This window comes from Marmota flaviventris, chromosome 3 (assembly GCF_047511675.1).
Source record: "Marmota flaviventris isolate mMarFla1 chromosome 3, mMarFla1.hap1, whole genome shotgun sequence".
NCBI lineage: Eukaryota > Metazoa > Chordata > Mammalia > Rodentia > Sciuridae > Marmota > Marmota flaviventris.
In genome coordinates, this window is record NC_092500.1 from 15,876,633 (window position 1) to 15,890,374 (window position 13,742).

Here is a 13,742-nt window from a genome sequence, read left to right on the forward strand (position 1 = left end):
GTACGGGGGTGGGGTGGGGACGTACGCGTGCTGGGGCACAGTTTAACCCATGCTGGCCTCCTAGTAGAGTCTGCTTACCCCTGGGTGACTTCTCGGGGACCAAGGTCTTATTCTGCTAGCTCTGGGAGCTGCCTGGGCTGAGAATAGCTCAAGGTTGAAGGCAGTCTTTGGATCCGAGGTCAAACCCCTGTCCGAGGACTCATCTCTGTGTGTTTGAGGTCTCACCTGACCTTGGACATCCTGGGCATCCTGGCTTCCTGGCTCCTCAGGTGTTGGCTGGGACCTGGACCAGCTCAGCCCCGCTCCTCCCTCTCCTCAGTCTGGCCGCATACCCTCTTCCACAGGTGTGCATCCTGAGCACGGTCATTAACACACATCCTGCATGCGGCTCTCCGTCCACTTGGGGTCCACTTCTTGGAGCCCAAACTGTGACATACCACGAAGAACCCAGAGCTGAGACGCATCCTGTGTCCCTGACACCATGGAACAGCAGGTCAGCCCTGTACGGATCACATCCGGGCTCTAGTGTGGGGAAGGAAGACGGCTCCTTTGTTCAGGTGGTTGCTCTTCTCGGTCTGTCCCTGAAGGCCAGCAGGGGCCATGGGGACTTGCTGGAATCTGCAGACGGTCAACTGCAATCAGCAGATTGCAAGGACTCTGACGGTTTTCCTGACTTGGATTTTCCAGTTTTTCATATTCTGTGAATGCAGCACAGTGGACAGAGGTGTCCCCTAAGTCCCTCTGGGCATCTCTAAAAAATTCTCGTTTTGGGGTTTTATCTAAGACATCTTAACCCCAGGCGGTGACCCTGCAGCTAGCGGGGGGCCCCCATCTGCAGCAGGCATTTGGGACACACTGTGCCGGGGAGACTCATTGACCCTTGGTTGGGGCGTCGGTCCAGCTCTGCGGGCACCTCTTCCCACCTCGTTATTTCTCTGGGCTTCAGTTTCCTCATCTCTAAAACAGGACCGAGCTATTTGAAAGTGCCTCGCTCTGCCTGCTTCAGAAAGTTCCATGAGGCCAAATTGAGCCCAGATGAGGGCCTCGGAAAGGTCAGTAGCCCTGTCTAAATACACAAGGTGCCATTATCATGATTGGTTTTGACATTAAAAGGCTGTTTTGGTCACAGGTTGTGCGAACTGATGCTTGACAGATGGTGCTCCCAAGCGCTCCCAGGGGCCTGGTTACTGGGGGATTTTCCACTGAATGCAGTTCTCTTTCAAAGTTTTGTTTTGTTTTGAAACCAGAGAGCCAGCGAGGAGCCTGGGTTAATCCTGGATGCGGGCTGAGCAACTCAACTGGCTGAGTGGGGGCAGCCTTTGATTCAGAACAGAGCCTTTGGTTGACCTGGGGAGAGATGGTCTTTCAGTCCCTAAGACAGCTGGCCACATGTGAGCTGCAGGCTTATTGAAGTTCCCAGAAGTTTCTGGGCTGAATGGAGCTCAATTCTTTGTCTTGATATATTTTTCTTTGGGGCAGGTGTCAGGGAGGGTGAGATGACAGCATATTGGAGTAGGAGGGGACTTTTTAGCTACTTAGCTACCTTACCCAAATTTTTCATGTCACTAAGCATGACACATGGACCAGAGAGGTTTAGGATCTTGTCTAACATCACACAGAGAATTTGCAAAAGAAGAGGGGACTTCTTCCAGGCCTGGGGCTGTTAACCACCCTACAGAGGTTGTTGATGGCAGGTACCCAGAGGTCTCATCAGAACTGGGGAGGGCAGGACTGGGACTGGCACCTCCCTCTGGTGTGGTAGATCCTTGTTAGATGAGCTGATCCCGGGAAGTGGCCATGAGCAGTCACCTGGCTGAACCTGCTGTGAAGTAAAATAGAGAGTTGATGATGGTCTGAAGTCACGCCTGCCTGCAGATGCCCCAATGTTGACCTGAGATTCCTTTATTACAGCCCCTCTTTCGCTGCCTTTCTAAGATTCATCTGATGAAAGTGCAAACACAGAATTTTCCTGTGCTCATATGTGAAGGCTCGACCAGGGTCACTCCACATCACGCACAACCACGAGAATGGGAAGTCATGCTCCAAGTAGGTAGGATATGTCCACACACATTCTGCTGTCGGATAACTCAAAAGAACAATAAAATTTAAAAAATAAATAGATACAAAGAAGAAGAAGGAGGAGGAGGAGGAGAAGGAGAAAATTCAAATCCCTCTGGGAGCAGCAACTCCCCGCCCTGCCCCTGTCTATGTACCTCAGGATCACGGAGCAAGTCCTGCGAGAATCAGCCTGAGCATCTTTGGGAGAAGGTGGGTGAGGGGAAGAGTGCAGGTGCGAAGAACTGGGTCGTGGGGATCAAACTTCTCCCGTGATGGCAGGCAGCTCTGTGGGGTGGCCCCGCCTGGGTGAGGGGCATTTACCCCTCTTTCCTGGTGACCTTGGCCTGACTTCTAACTTGGTCTAGGAGCCCGGGGAGACCAGGTGCTCCTTAGACCTGCTTTGACTCCTTCCACAGATGTGGGGCAGGGCTTCTGGGGATCAGGGCATCTCCAAGCAGAGAGACCTCCTGCCCAGCCAGAGGGTCAGCTGACCATCTGGCCTTTTCAGGGGCATGGAATATGTCTTAAGGGCCCTTCCTAGGCACGAGGCCTCAAGGTGGCATTGGCAGAGAGCAGAGGTGGGGCTCAGCTACAGAGAAGGCCAAGAAGGGTGTGGGGGAGGGTCCTTACGGAGGTGGAGGAGGCCCCTGCCCCTTGGGTGATTTCAGGGGAAAAGAGAAGTGTCTCTTGGCCTCTAAATAATCCTGCCGCTACCATGGGCTCTGCCTTCTTGTCAAGGGATAAGCATGTTTTGGAAAAAGAAAGAACACTAATAAAAATTTAAACTCATATATAACATAAAAAATTTAGAAATTCACTAAGGAAAAAACCCAGTCAGAAAGCAATCTCCTATAATCCTGTTGCCCATAGAAAACCACTGTCCGCATTTTGGTTTGTTCCTCCTAGTATTTGTGTTGGTATGCTTGAGTCTGACAAAAACTGCCTTTTTTCCTGTGCAGGTCTGGTCCCTGGAGAGCCCTGGCAGGAGGGATCCCAGGGCAGAGCGTCAAGGGATACAGGCGCAATGGAGGTGCAATGGCATCACCCCTGGGCTAGCGACAGTCCAAGAACTCACCTTGCCTAAGGATGTGAGGAAGGTGGAGAGGTTCGATGTGGACAGGCTGTGGTCACACAGCAGGCCACAAGGAAGGCTCCATGGCCATGGAAGGAAGCTGCCAGCCATGGGCACTTCTCAGCCCCTGCTCCTCACTGGAGCCTCCCATTGACTGTGCAGTCCATGGGGACCGGCCTCTCTGGCTGGAGGAAAGAGAGGACAGGGATTGGCAAATGAAGAGTCAGCATCTTCTTTCTCTCCTGGGAGGAGCGCGTGAGGGGCCAAAGGGGACAGTGCCTCGGTGGGGCTACTCCACACTGAGTACAAGTCAAGGATGGAGAGGAGGCCCCTCCCCCAACCGCCTCCATCTGTCCCTCTCTCTCTATTGATCATGTGTGTCTGTCTATAAATCCTTCTAGGAGAAACTCAGGCAGCACAGGTAGCAGCTAAGTGCAGCCTTTGGAACCAGAGCTGGTGAGTCCTTGAGTGCTGGCTGGACCACCTCATGGCTGTGTGAGTTTGATCCAGTTATTTACCTCTCTGTGGCTCAGTTTCTTCACCTTGCAATGGGACCAGTGCTGGCTGTGAGGAAGAGATGAATGAACACTGAGAAGAAGAGCACCGGACACACGGACACACTGACACACGGGCATACGGACACACGGACACACGGTAGGTAGCTCTGTCAACAATTCGTCTTGTTCAGAACCAGCCAATGGTCGAGTACTTTCTGCTTCTCTCTCTCTTCTTAGGTCTCCCCCCAGGTTAGATGCTGTGCCCTTCACCTCCTCCACGGCCCCAGGGATGACCCTTCAGAGGGTCTTTCTTTGGACTTTTTCTTCCAGGTCAGCCTTTGAAAGTCCTCCTAGGGAGGGAGTGATTCTCACATAGGTGCCAGGAATTTGCCAGATCTTGGCAGGAAGGAGATATTTACTTAGCTCAGAGCCTGAAAAGAGAGAAAAGGGGAGGGAAGGAAGAAAGGGGAGGAGGAAATCACAGTAAAATGCACTGAGGGAAGGTGGTGTTTGAGACCAAAGGGCCAGTTTGCCGGGGCCACCTGTGCACTCAGTTGGCCCCCTGGCTCCCTTTCCACTAACCCCACTCTCCAAACCGCCGTGTGGCTTAGGAGACCAGCCATCCTTGCCTCAAATCCTTCTCTCCCCCTCCTGGGTATGCCCTGGGGAAAGTTATTTTTAAAAGCCTCAGTTTCCTTACCTGTAAAATGGGAATAACAACCCTTCATTTGCTTCCAGCAAGATTAAACGGATGATGCATCTATGTAGTTGCTAGAGTGCCTGATTAAAAAAATGTAAAAACAGTACACGGCCATGAGAAATAAAGCCAAGTGACTTGAATGACATTTCTTTAAAAAAAAAAAAAAGAAGGGCCTATGAGCATGTGACAATCTGCCCAACATTATTCATCATTTGGGGAATGAAAGGCAAAACCATAATGAACTATCACTTCATACCTGCTCAGATGTTAAAAAAAAAAAAAAAAAAAAACCCTCCACAAAAACACAGAAAATAACAAGTGTTGATAAAGACACGGAGAAATTGGGATCCTGTGCACTATTGGCGGAAATGTAAAATGGTGTAGCCACTGTGGAAAACGGTCTGCTGTTTCCTCAGAAAAAAAAGAAAGAAATATGGGATGACCATATGATTCAGCATTTTGATTTTTGGGTACACAGGTACCCCGACGAAATGAGAGCGGGAACCTGGAGAGATTTGGCCCACCCACGGCCACAGCCGCGTTGCTCACAATAGTCAACAGGCAGAAGCCTCCCAAGTGTCGGCGACGGATGATGCATAAACAAGATGTGGCTGATGCGCAATGGAGCGTTGTCCATCCTCGAAAAGGAAGGACGTTCTGACAAATGGAGGAAAGTCAAAGATATGATGCCAGTTGATATAAACCAGACACCAAAGCACAATATGGTGTGACTCCACCTAGTGCAGGTGAATCCATGGGGACAAGCAGTTACCAGGGGATCAGGGGAGGGGCTGGGAGGGTTATTGCCTGATGGATACTGAGTTTCACCTGAGAAAGACGAACAAATTCTGGAGGTGGACCGTGATATGTTTGCACACCAATATGAATGAACTCATTGAGGCTGAACCTTAAAGATGTCCGTAAACATGGCAAACGTTATGTTGTGAATTTTTACCACCAAAAAGCAAGCACAAAGCAAAACCAGGAAATTATAATGATGATGTTACTAACAATAATTATGACCTCTTTGAAAAGCAGATCCTGTTTTATTTTTGCAGGGGCGGGGAGCAGTGGCAGTGGTCCTGGGGATTGAACTCAGGGTCACTCGACCACTGAGGCACATCCCCAGCCCTATTTTGTATTTTATTTAAGAGACAAGGTCTCACTGAGTGGCTTAGCACCTTGCTAAGTTGCTGAGTGTGGCTTTGAACTTGTGATCCTCCTGCCTCAGCCCCCTGAGCTGGGATGACAGGCGTGTGCGCCACACCTGGCCTGATCCTGTTTAACATTCTGTTCTTTCCCGCCCGGTGCCAGGCTGTCAGTACATAAAAGCTTAAAACAAGGCAAAACGAACTCCACCTGGCCAAGAAGCAGAGGTGCAGGGTAGTTATGTGGGTTCTCTCTTCCCCTTGTTCACATCCTTTTTTGCGTCCTTCTGAATGCAGATCCTGTGTCTTCTCACCATATGATTTCCTGGGCCTAGCCTTGGGCAGCTTACCAGAATTTTTAAAATGCATAAACGACAAAGGGCTCTTCCTAAGAGCTACTTGAAGAAGAAAAAAAATGCACCTTGAGGTTATTGACTTGGGGTATATAAAAACAGTGAGGCAAGGCAGAAGCTAATAAAAAAAAACCAGCCCCTCTTTCCTGGAGCATGGGAAGCCACCCCCAGTTTATTGAGATATCCTGTTGGGGAGCCACTCAGGCGGAGGAGCTGGGCTTGAGAAAGCAAGGTTCTTCTGGAAATGCAGAGTCAGGTTGCTTCCAAAGGGACCAGCTTCATTCCGCTTGAATCACCTAAGAGGCTTTCCTGGTTCTTTGCTTCCTTCATTGAACATTCTTTTGAAAGGTTCTATTTCTGGGATACACAATAGTCACTTCCTGGTAAAGCAAGATTTGTCACAGGTTTGAGAGCTGCTGCATTAAAACCCTTGGAGATGGAAAGAGAGACCCCTTTGCCTATTTGGAGCCTTCTGGGGTCCTTTTGCAAATCTTTTGCTGACCAAGAGACTTTGGCCACCAAACTTCTTCATCCTTAAGAGAGTCTCATAGCAACTTTCACGCCATCCTTATGCAAACCAAAGTTATCGTTTGCTAACAAAGGACTCTAAAACTTAGTGGCTTAAAGAAGCAGCCATTCATTTAAATCATGAGACAATGTATTGATTGATTGTTTTTCTTATCTGGGCTCACACACCTGCAGTATGACCCAAGGAATGGCTGCAAGATTGAACCATTTTGGGTTAATTGTGGCCATCAGGTCAAGGTCATGGAGTACAAATTTACAGGGGACCTCATACATAAGTGTGAGATGGGAGGTCAAGAACAGTGGGTAGTTACCCCAACACTTATCTGTGTGGTATCTTAGAGCAGAGGTCCAGTGTTTTAACAGGGACCTTAAAGAAGAGTTTAGATTCCCTATAACGGTCCAGTTATAGGAAGCATAGACTTGAGAGAGTAAAGCCACAGTACCAGTACCTGGATAAAACCTTGGTGGGCTGGTTGTCTTGACATCCACCATCCTTAGGATTTTACCTTCCTCCCGTGGAGCATTATGGTCTACCGCAGCATCACCTTCCAGTAACAAGGTTGGGGATGGCTAAGAGAGAAGGAATATCATTCCCTTTAAGGGCATGACTCTGAAGCTGCCTGTATCTCTTTTGCTACATTGTTTAGAACCTAGTTACCTGGCTGGCTGGGCAGCAGGGAGACTGGGGGACACAGGCTTTATTCTGGGTGACCATCTACCCAGAATAAAAATTTAAAGTCTGGCATTCTCCCACTTGGAGAAGAGGAGAAGGGGAAGCCTGTGGGAACCATGAAACTCCTGCTACAGCATAATAATTCCTACAAGTTGTTCCAAGGAGCCATTGTTGGGGTGCAGAGAAACCAGGCAAGCACAAAATCAGTGCACCCCTCAGTCTTGGTTTTATGAGCCATGAAAAGCCTTCTTGGAGTGTTTTTAATTCTAAGGCTGGGGTTAAGAAGCCTCACTTCAGAGTCCAAATCTCACCACTGATTATTCATGTGCCCTGGAGTGAATCATTTAACCTCTTGGGGCCTCAGTTTCTTCAGATAAAATGGAGCTCATAATAGTGGCTACCCCACGCTGTTGAGAAAGTCAGTTAAGACAATCTGACTACAGTCTGGCGTGAATCAGCGTTCCACATGTTGTCATTATCTGTGGTCCCCACTACCTGACGGCCTTCAGCGCCTGATTCCCTAGTCAGACCCTAGCTGAATTTTAACTTCGAGTGGAAACCAAATCTCTGAGAACCTTTCTCGGCTGCCTTCCCATCCCCAACTCCTTTCCTCTTTCCTGCCTCCCGCTGTGGGGCCTGGCTATACAGGTACCCAGCCTGCTTTGCAGCTCAAGGTGGCTCTGTGATCCGGTTCCGTGGGGAATGCTGGGAAATGTTTCTATCGCTCCTAGAAGGACAGAATGACCCAGGAAGGGAGATACCCTCTGTCCTGGATGACCCTCAGCCCTACCCCTTCTTAGTATGAGAATGTGACATCCGAAACTATGGCAGCTATCTGTAGCCATGAGATAATGACCAAGGGATTAAGAAAAGCTAAGAATAGTAGAGAAGAAGAATAGAAAGAGCCCAGTGTCCTTGACCTCTTTGTTGAGCTGCTGAGCCACCTCTGAAACAATTTACCTCCGGGCTCCTTGTCCTGGGAGACAATGGCACCATCACGGTTTCAGGAACTTTTCCTTGATCCCGCTGGGCCTGGTTGCTAAAAGAATTCTGGGGTCCAGGAGGAAGGTGAACTTTCCCTCAGGCTGCTCAGAAGAAGTGCCTTACATTAAAAAGGCTCTTTCCTCAAAGGACCCACCAAGTGCACCCCCTTTTCTGGTGACTGTTTCAAAATGGACACCAATGGTTTGGATCTGTGCTTTCTGAGGTATTAAAAACAATTTAGAATCATACTTGTGGGCTTCAGTTCAGCTTTGTTCAACATTTATTTAGCACCAACTGCATCGAAACGGCAATAGCACTCGTGGTACACAATGAACAAGAGACCCAGCCACCGTCTTTAAAGAGCTCACAGTCTAGCTGGGAGAACAGGCAGAGAAGCAGATAATGCCAACAGAACATGGTGTCAAAATTCAAAGGAGGGGATCCCGCCGCAAGGCAGGAAGTGAGGGAGCAAATCAACGCAGGAGAGAGAACAGCTATTGAGCATCACGTTTTGGTGTAGATTGTGCCTGTGACATTTAACTTGAAGTCCCAGTTCTAAGACCAATATCAACAGGTGGGCTGCCTGACTCCTGTTTGATCAGCTTCAGCCTTTTAAGGTAGCCTGACTCACACATCCATAAGGGAGAAAGAGAGACAGATGGAGACAGAGAGAGGGATGCGGGAACAGGGCCAGCAAGGGCACCAATCAAATGATTGATGTAGGATCAGCATATTAGGCTTTTCTTATTTGCATATCATCAATCAGAGCAAGAGTGTGAACAGCAGTGCCCCAGGAAGCCAATTACAGGAGAGAAATTCCTCTCTACAGAAGCCCTGATGGCAGATGGCTCCAGAGCAGGGGCTGTGCCGTCCCACCCCTTCACTATTTTCCTAGGTAACCCTTGAAGATCTTTGGCTAGAGACTCTGGATCACACTGCGGTAAGAACTCATCCTTATTACGAGATTCAGTCTATAACGGGGGCAAGAGAGCGTCCATTCCTGCAGTGATTCTAGAAACCTTCCTGGACATGAAGGCATGGACACGGCCTTTTACCCCAAAGCAATAAACTGGGTCTCCGCGTCCCTGGGTTGTACATCCATGGATTCAACGAGACGTGAATTGAAAACATTTTTAAAAAATCTATCTCTATAGAATTTGTACAGACTCTTGTTATTATCCTTTAAACAATGCAGACTAGTGATTTTTTTTTTTTTTTTGCATAGTGTTTACACTGTATTTCGGTGAGACCTGCAGGAATACTTAGGTAAAGATAGTGAGAGCCCAAGCTCTGTGCTTGCTGCATCTGTGCTGGGGCAGGTACGTGCCAAGGGGACTGCTCACCGACCAGCCTCTGCAGTAGGTCCTCGCCTGTCGCATGAACTACCTGGGGAACTGCCCACGGCCTCCTCTTTCTCAGTGCAGGGACCCGATCCCCGGGACCAGAGTCTATCATCACTTGCTCTTGGCCCCATAGGAGTTGCTGGTGCTGCCTGGAAGAGAGGGCTATCTGCACACCCCGAAGCCCAGGAGTGAGAGCTGGGCACCAGGCTGAGGGACTGAGCTGTATGGACATACCCCAGGGACACATTCAGTTCCCTCAGTTCCCTTCCAACATGAGGAAGGCCCTGAGGTGGCTACTTTTTTTTTCCAAGTGTAGTTGTGTGATATGGCGGGAAGTATTGGAAGATCACTAATCTAATAAATAAGAATGACTGCAACACGGTTAGTCCTTCAGAGTTGGCCAAGAGTTTTTGCATCTGACCTTTCAACTCATTGACCTAACAAACCTGTTGGGGAGTTCTACTCTGGTCTTACAGATCATAGGTAGCGACAGAGATGGCCTCCTTCTTGCTTGGTATCTGTTTTCTTCCATCATATCACTCCCCACCCCCACCATTCTTCAAGGTCTTTGACTTTATTCTAGGAGTTTGTAAGTTTTTTTTGTTTTTGTTTTTTCTAAAGGGCCAGATAGTAAATAAATACTAGCAGCTTTGGAAGCCGTCCATACAATTTCTGTTGACACTGCACCCTGTGCCTCAGGGCTCCAGAGCAGGCATAGAAGGACACAGATAAATGGCATGGCTTTAGTCCACTCAGTCTTTCTTTATGCCACTCAGTTCTGAATTTCATATGATTTCTCAGTGTCATGAAATATTCTTCTTATTTGATTCCCCCTCCCCCCAGCCACTTAAAAATGGAAACACCATTCTTAGTTTGTAGAAGTCACAAAAATAGGTGGTGGGCCATAGTGGTTTGGCCCCCCATCTACCTTTATCAGTAAAGTCGGGGAGCAGTAACACCTCTGTGTTAGACATACATGAATCTGAGGGCATCCCACAGATCCACCATCGCCCTCCTTCAGACTTAAGAGCATGAACTTCTCTGGGTCTCAGTTTCCCCATCTATAAAATGAAGAGTTGGTCACTTCAGGCCTAAGAATCTGATAAAGTGAATTTCTGCCAACATCTTCTTAATAAAGAACTTCCCTGCCCCTGCCCTGAGGGCATCATGCCTGCTGGGTCTCCCCTGAACACCCACTCCCTGCCTTTGGCCAGCTTCTTTTTCTCAGTCCTGGTTGTTAGAGAAGTTTTGTGCTTTGACTGGCCCTGAAGCAAACTCGGTTTCTTCTGTCTCTTGGAGAAGTTTTTGGAGGGCAGAGACTCAGCCACTGGGTGGTGCTGTGGTAAGATGTTTTTCCTGGTAAAGGCCCTCACCGCTCCTCTTGGAGGAGAACTCGGGGGTTTAAAGACAGAGAAGACAGAAGGTGTGTTGGGAGGGCGGGGTGTCGTCCACACCTGTGTGCCCACGCCCTCTTCATGTGGGCGGTGGGCGCTCTGAGTCCAGATGTTTCAGGAATCCTGAGGAGGACGGCTGTTTGACAGGGTCCAGGAGAAGACGGGTCCGGTAAGGCTGATTAACCTGCATCCGCAGAAGTTTCCCAGTTGTCCCTGTCTGTCCTGGACCACATCGTGTGTGATAGGTGGCTTTCTTTTGGAGCCATTAGACATACAATCCAGTGGCCTTTATCTTTTAGTGAACTGATTTTTCATGGTGTTTGTGTGAGATGTGACATAGCTAAGGTGTCACTAAAAGCTGCAAGACGTCAGGTTTGAATCTTAATCTCTTGGTATATCACGTGAAAAGTGGGGAAGATTAAAGTATCTAAGTCCAGATAAAATGTCCTTCCAAGGATGCAGAGAGACCACTCGGGGGAGTGTTTTGTGAACGCTGAGGGGAGGTGGTAGGACTCAGGACAGAGGACTGGCTTATGTCACCTTTGATCCCAACCCTGGCACCAGGACAGCGTCATCCAGGATGCTCAGTGTTGAATGCAGGAATGAGCAGCTGGGGGTGGAGCACCATGAGGGGAGGAAGATCCAAAAGGTACCCGGGGGGCGAGGGGCTTCCAGGCAGGAGGCTGGGAGAGGGAGCTGGAGAGGAATCCGGGGCACACGCCTCATCCGCCAGGAAGCAGCTAACACGTCCCCAGCCAGCTGGCTGCCTGGGCCGCCTGGCTCCCCCCTCACCCCCAGCCCTTCTGCCAGGCCCGAGGCTGTCTTAGGGCTCTGTGACTGCTCCAGAGCAGGTGGACACAGAGCTTCTGCCGTCACGGGCGCTCTGGTGACCTGCCTGGAATATTCTGCCTCTCATTCTTGCTTTTAGAGCCTTAGTCCCTGGTGACAGTAAACATAACGGATGTGGCCTGACACTGAGCTGCCCCAGGTCCTGGCAAAGCGGGACCAAAGGTCCTATCTCCCATGGATAAAAAATACAAATAAAAACAGAACAGACAGATACAGGCAGTTCCGTAGGGAATCCAGGTCCCTGACCTATGTTTTCCTGACCTAGTTTTTTTTTGTTTAGAATCAAATTACTTAGAAAATTATAATTCCTTACATAGTTGTTATAGACCTGGTAGAATAAATCTAATAATAGTATCCTTATTTAAGCAGTAATGATGGCAGTTTCCATCTTGTCGGGGCTCACCACGTGCTGATAAAGGCACTGTGCTGAGCATTCATGAACAGTGTCTTAGTCCTGTAAGGTATGTACGAACCCTGCAGGATTTTACCACAAGAAGTGTTCCTTGGCAAGTGTCACTGCTAAACCTGTTTTATAGATGAGGGAGCTGAAGACCAATCACTTCCTGAGGTCATAGAGCAAGCAGGTGGAAGAGCTACAACTCAAGCATCTGTCCATCCATCCATCCATCCATCCATTCCACAAATACTAATTGAACACCTACTACATGCTGGCTACCAGGGATTCATGTGAGAATAATAAAGATAACAGTCCCTGCTCTGTGGAGACAAACACAACAAAAAGGTAAATTGCATCCTGCATTACATGGAGGTAAATGCAATAATGAAGAGTAAAACATCAACCGGAGGAAAGTGGTGGGAAGGGTGGGAAGAGAGGAGACTGTGATTTTCAACAGGAAAGTCAGAAAGGCCCCACAGAAAAGGTGACGGCTGAGCAAAGACATGGAGGTGCTGGGTCACTGAACCACGTGGATCAGAGAGAATTTTGCTGCTAATGGGGAAAACTAGCAAATGGGTGCCCAAGGAAGGTTTCTAGGGATTCACCATTTCTCTAAGCTCATTTTCAGTCTCTTTCCTAGGATATGCATTTCCAGGTTGGGAAATAGAAAACTAGGGAAGAAGTTAAATGAGTTCATCCATCCATCCATCCATCCATCCATCTCTCCATCCATCCAGTGTTTGTAAAGCACACATTATAAGCCAGAGCTCTACTACCATTATAAAGAAGAGTTAAGATCTAGACCTGTACTTTAGGGTACAGTAGCCACTAACTACATGTGGCTATTGAGCACTTGACATGTGGCTATGTGACTTGAGAACTAAAAATTCTATGCAATTAAGTAAGATTTAAATTCAAATTATACAAAACTTGAAGCAGTGTAAAATGTTCTTCTGCTTAATACAACTTTATTGTTTTGCTGGGATTACATTTCAGTTTAACCACTGAAAATTTAGCTCTGCATTGAGATGAGTGTAAAATACACTACAGATTTGGAAGATTTAGTACAAAAAGAGACTGTGAAGTATCTCCTCAATGAGTTGTTTATATTGAGCACATACTGAAATGATGCTGTCGTGGACATATCTGGTTAAATTACATTTATTATTAGAATTAATTTCTCTTGTTTCTTCTTTTTTTTTTTTAACAGAATAGTTGGAATTATAACTATTAACAGAATAGTTGGAATTATACATGTGGCTCACATAATGTTTTTGTCCTGGCCCTGGCCATTCCACAGCTCCCAGGCCACTCGGGGAGCAGGACACACAATGGAGTAATTGTAGTACCATGAGGTAGGTGCTATAATAGACCCAGGAACAGAAATGCCCTGGGGAATGAGGATTGAGCCTTCAATTCTGTCCAGCGCAGGGTCAGAGGGGAGGTGACATCTTCTGCGCCAGGTCTCCTCTTTACAGGACAGGAAAGGAGGAGTCTCAGGCATTCGGCACAGCACGTGCAAAGGCCAAGAGGCATACATTGGCAAGAAGTGCCCCTGGGATGCAGGGTGCTTGGAGGAAGGAGGTGGTGTGGGTGTGAACCGGAAGAGTCCTGGTGGGGTCAGACCAGGGAGAGAAAGAAAAGGGAGCAACACTCAACAAAGGACAGGAGTGCCATTGGGACCCCTTCACGCTAGCCACCATGCTTGCTCCCAAATCAGCCTATTTATTGACTCCATGCCTCTTT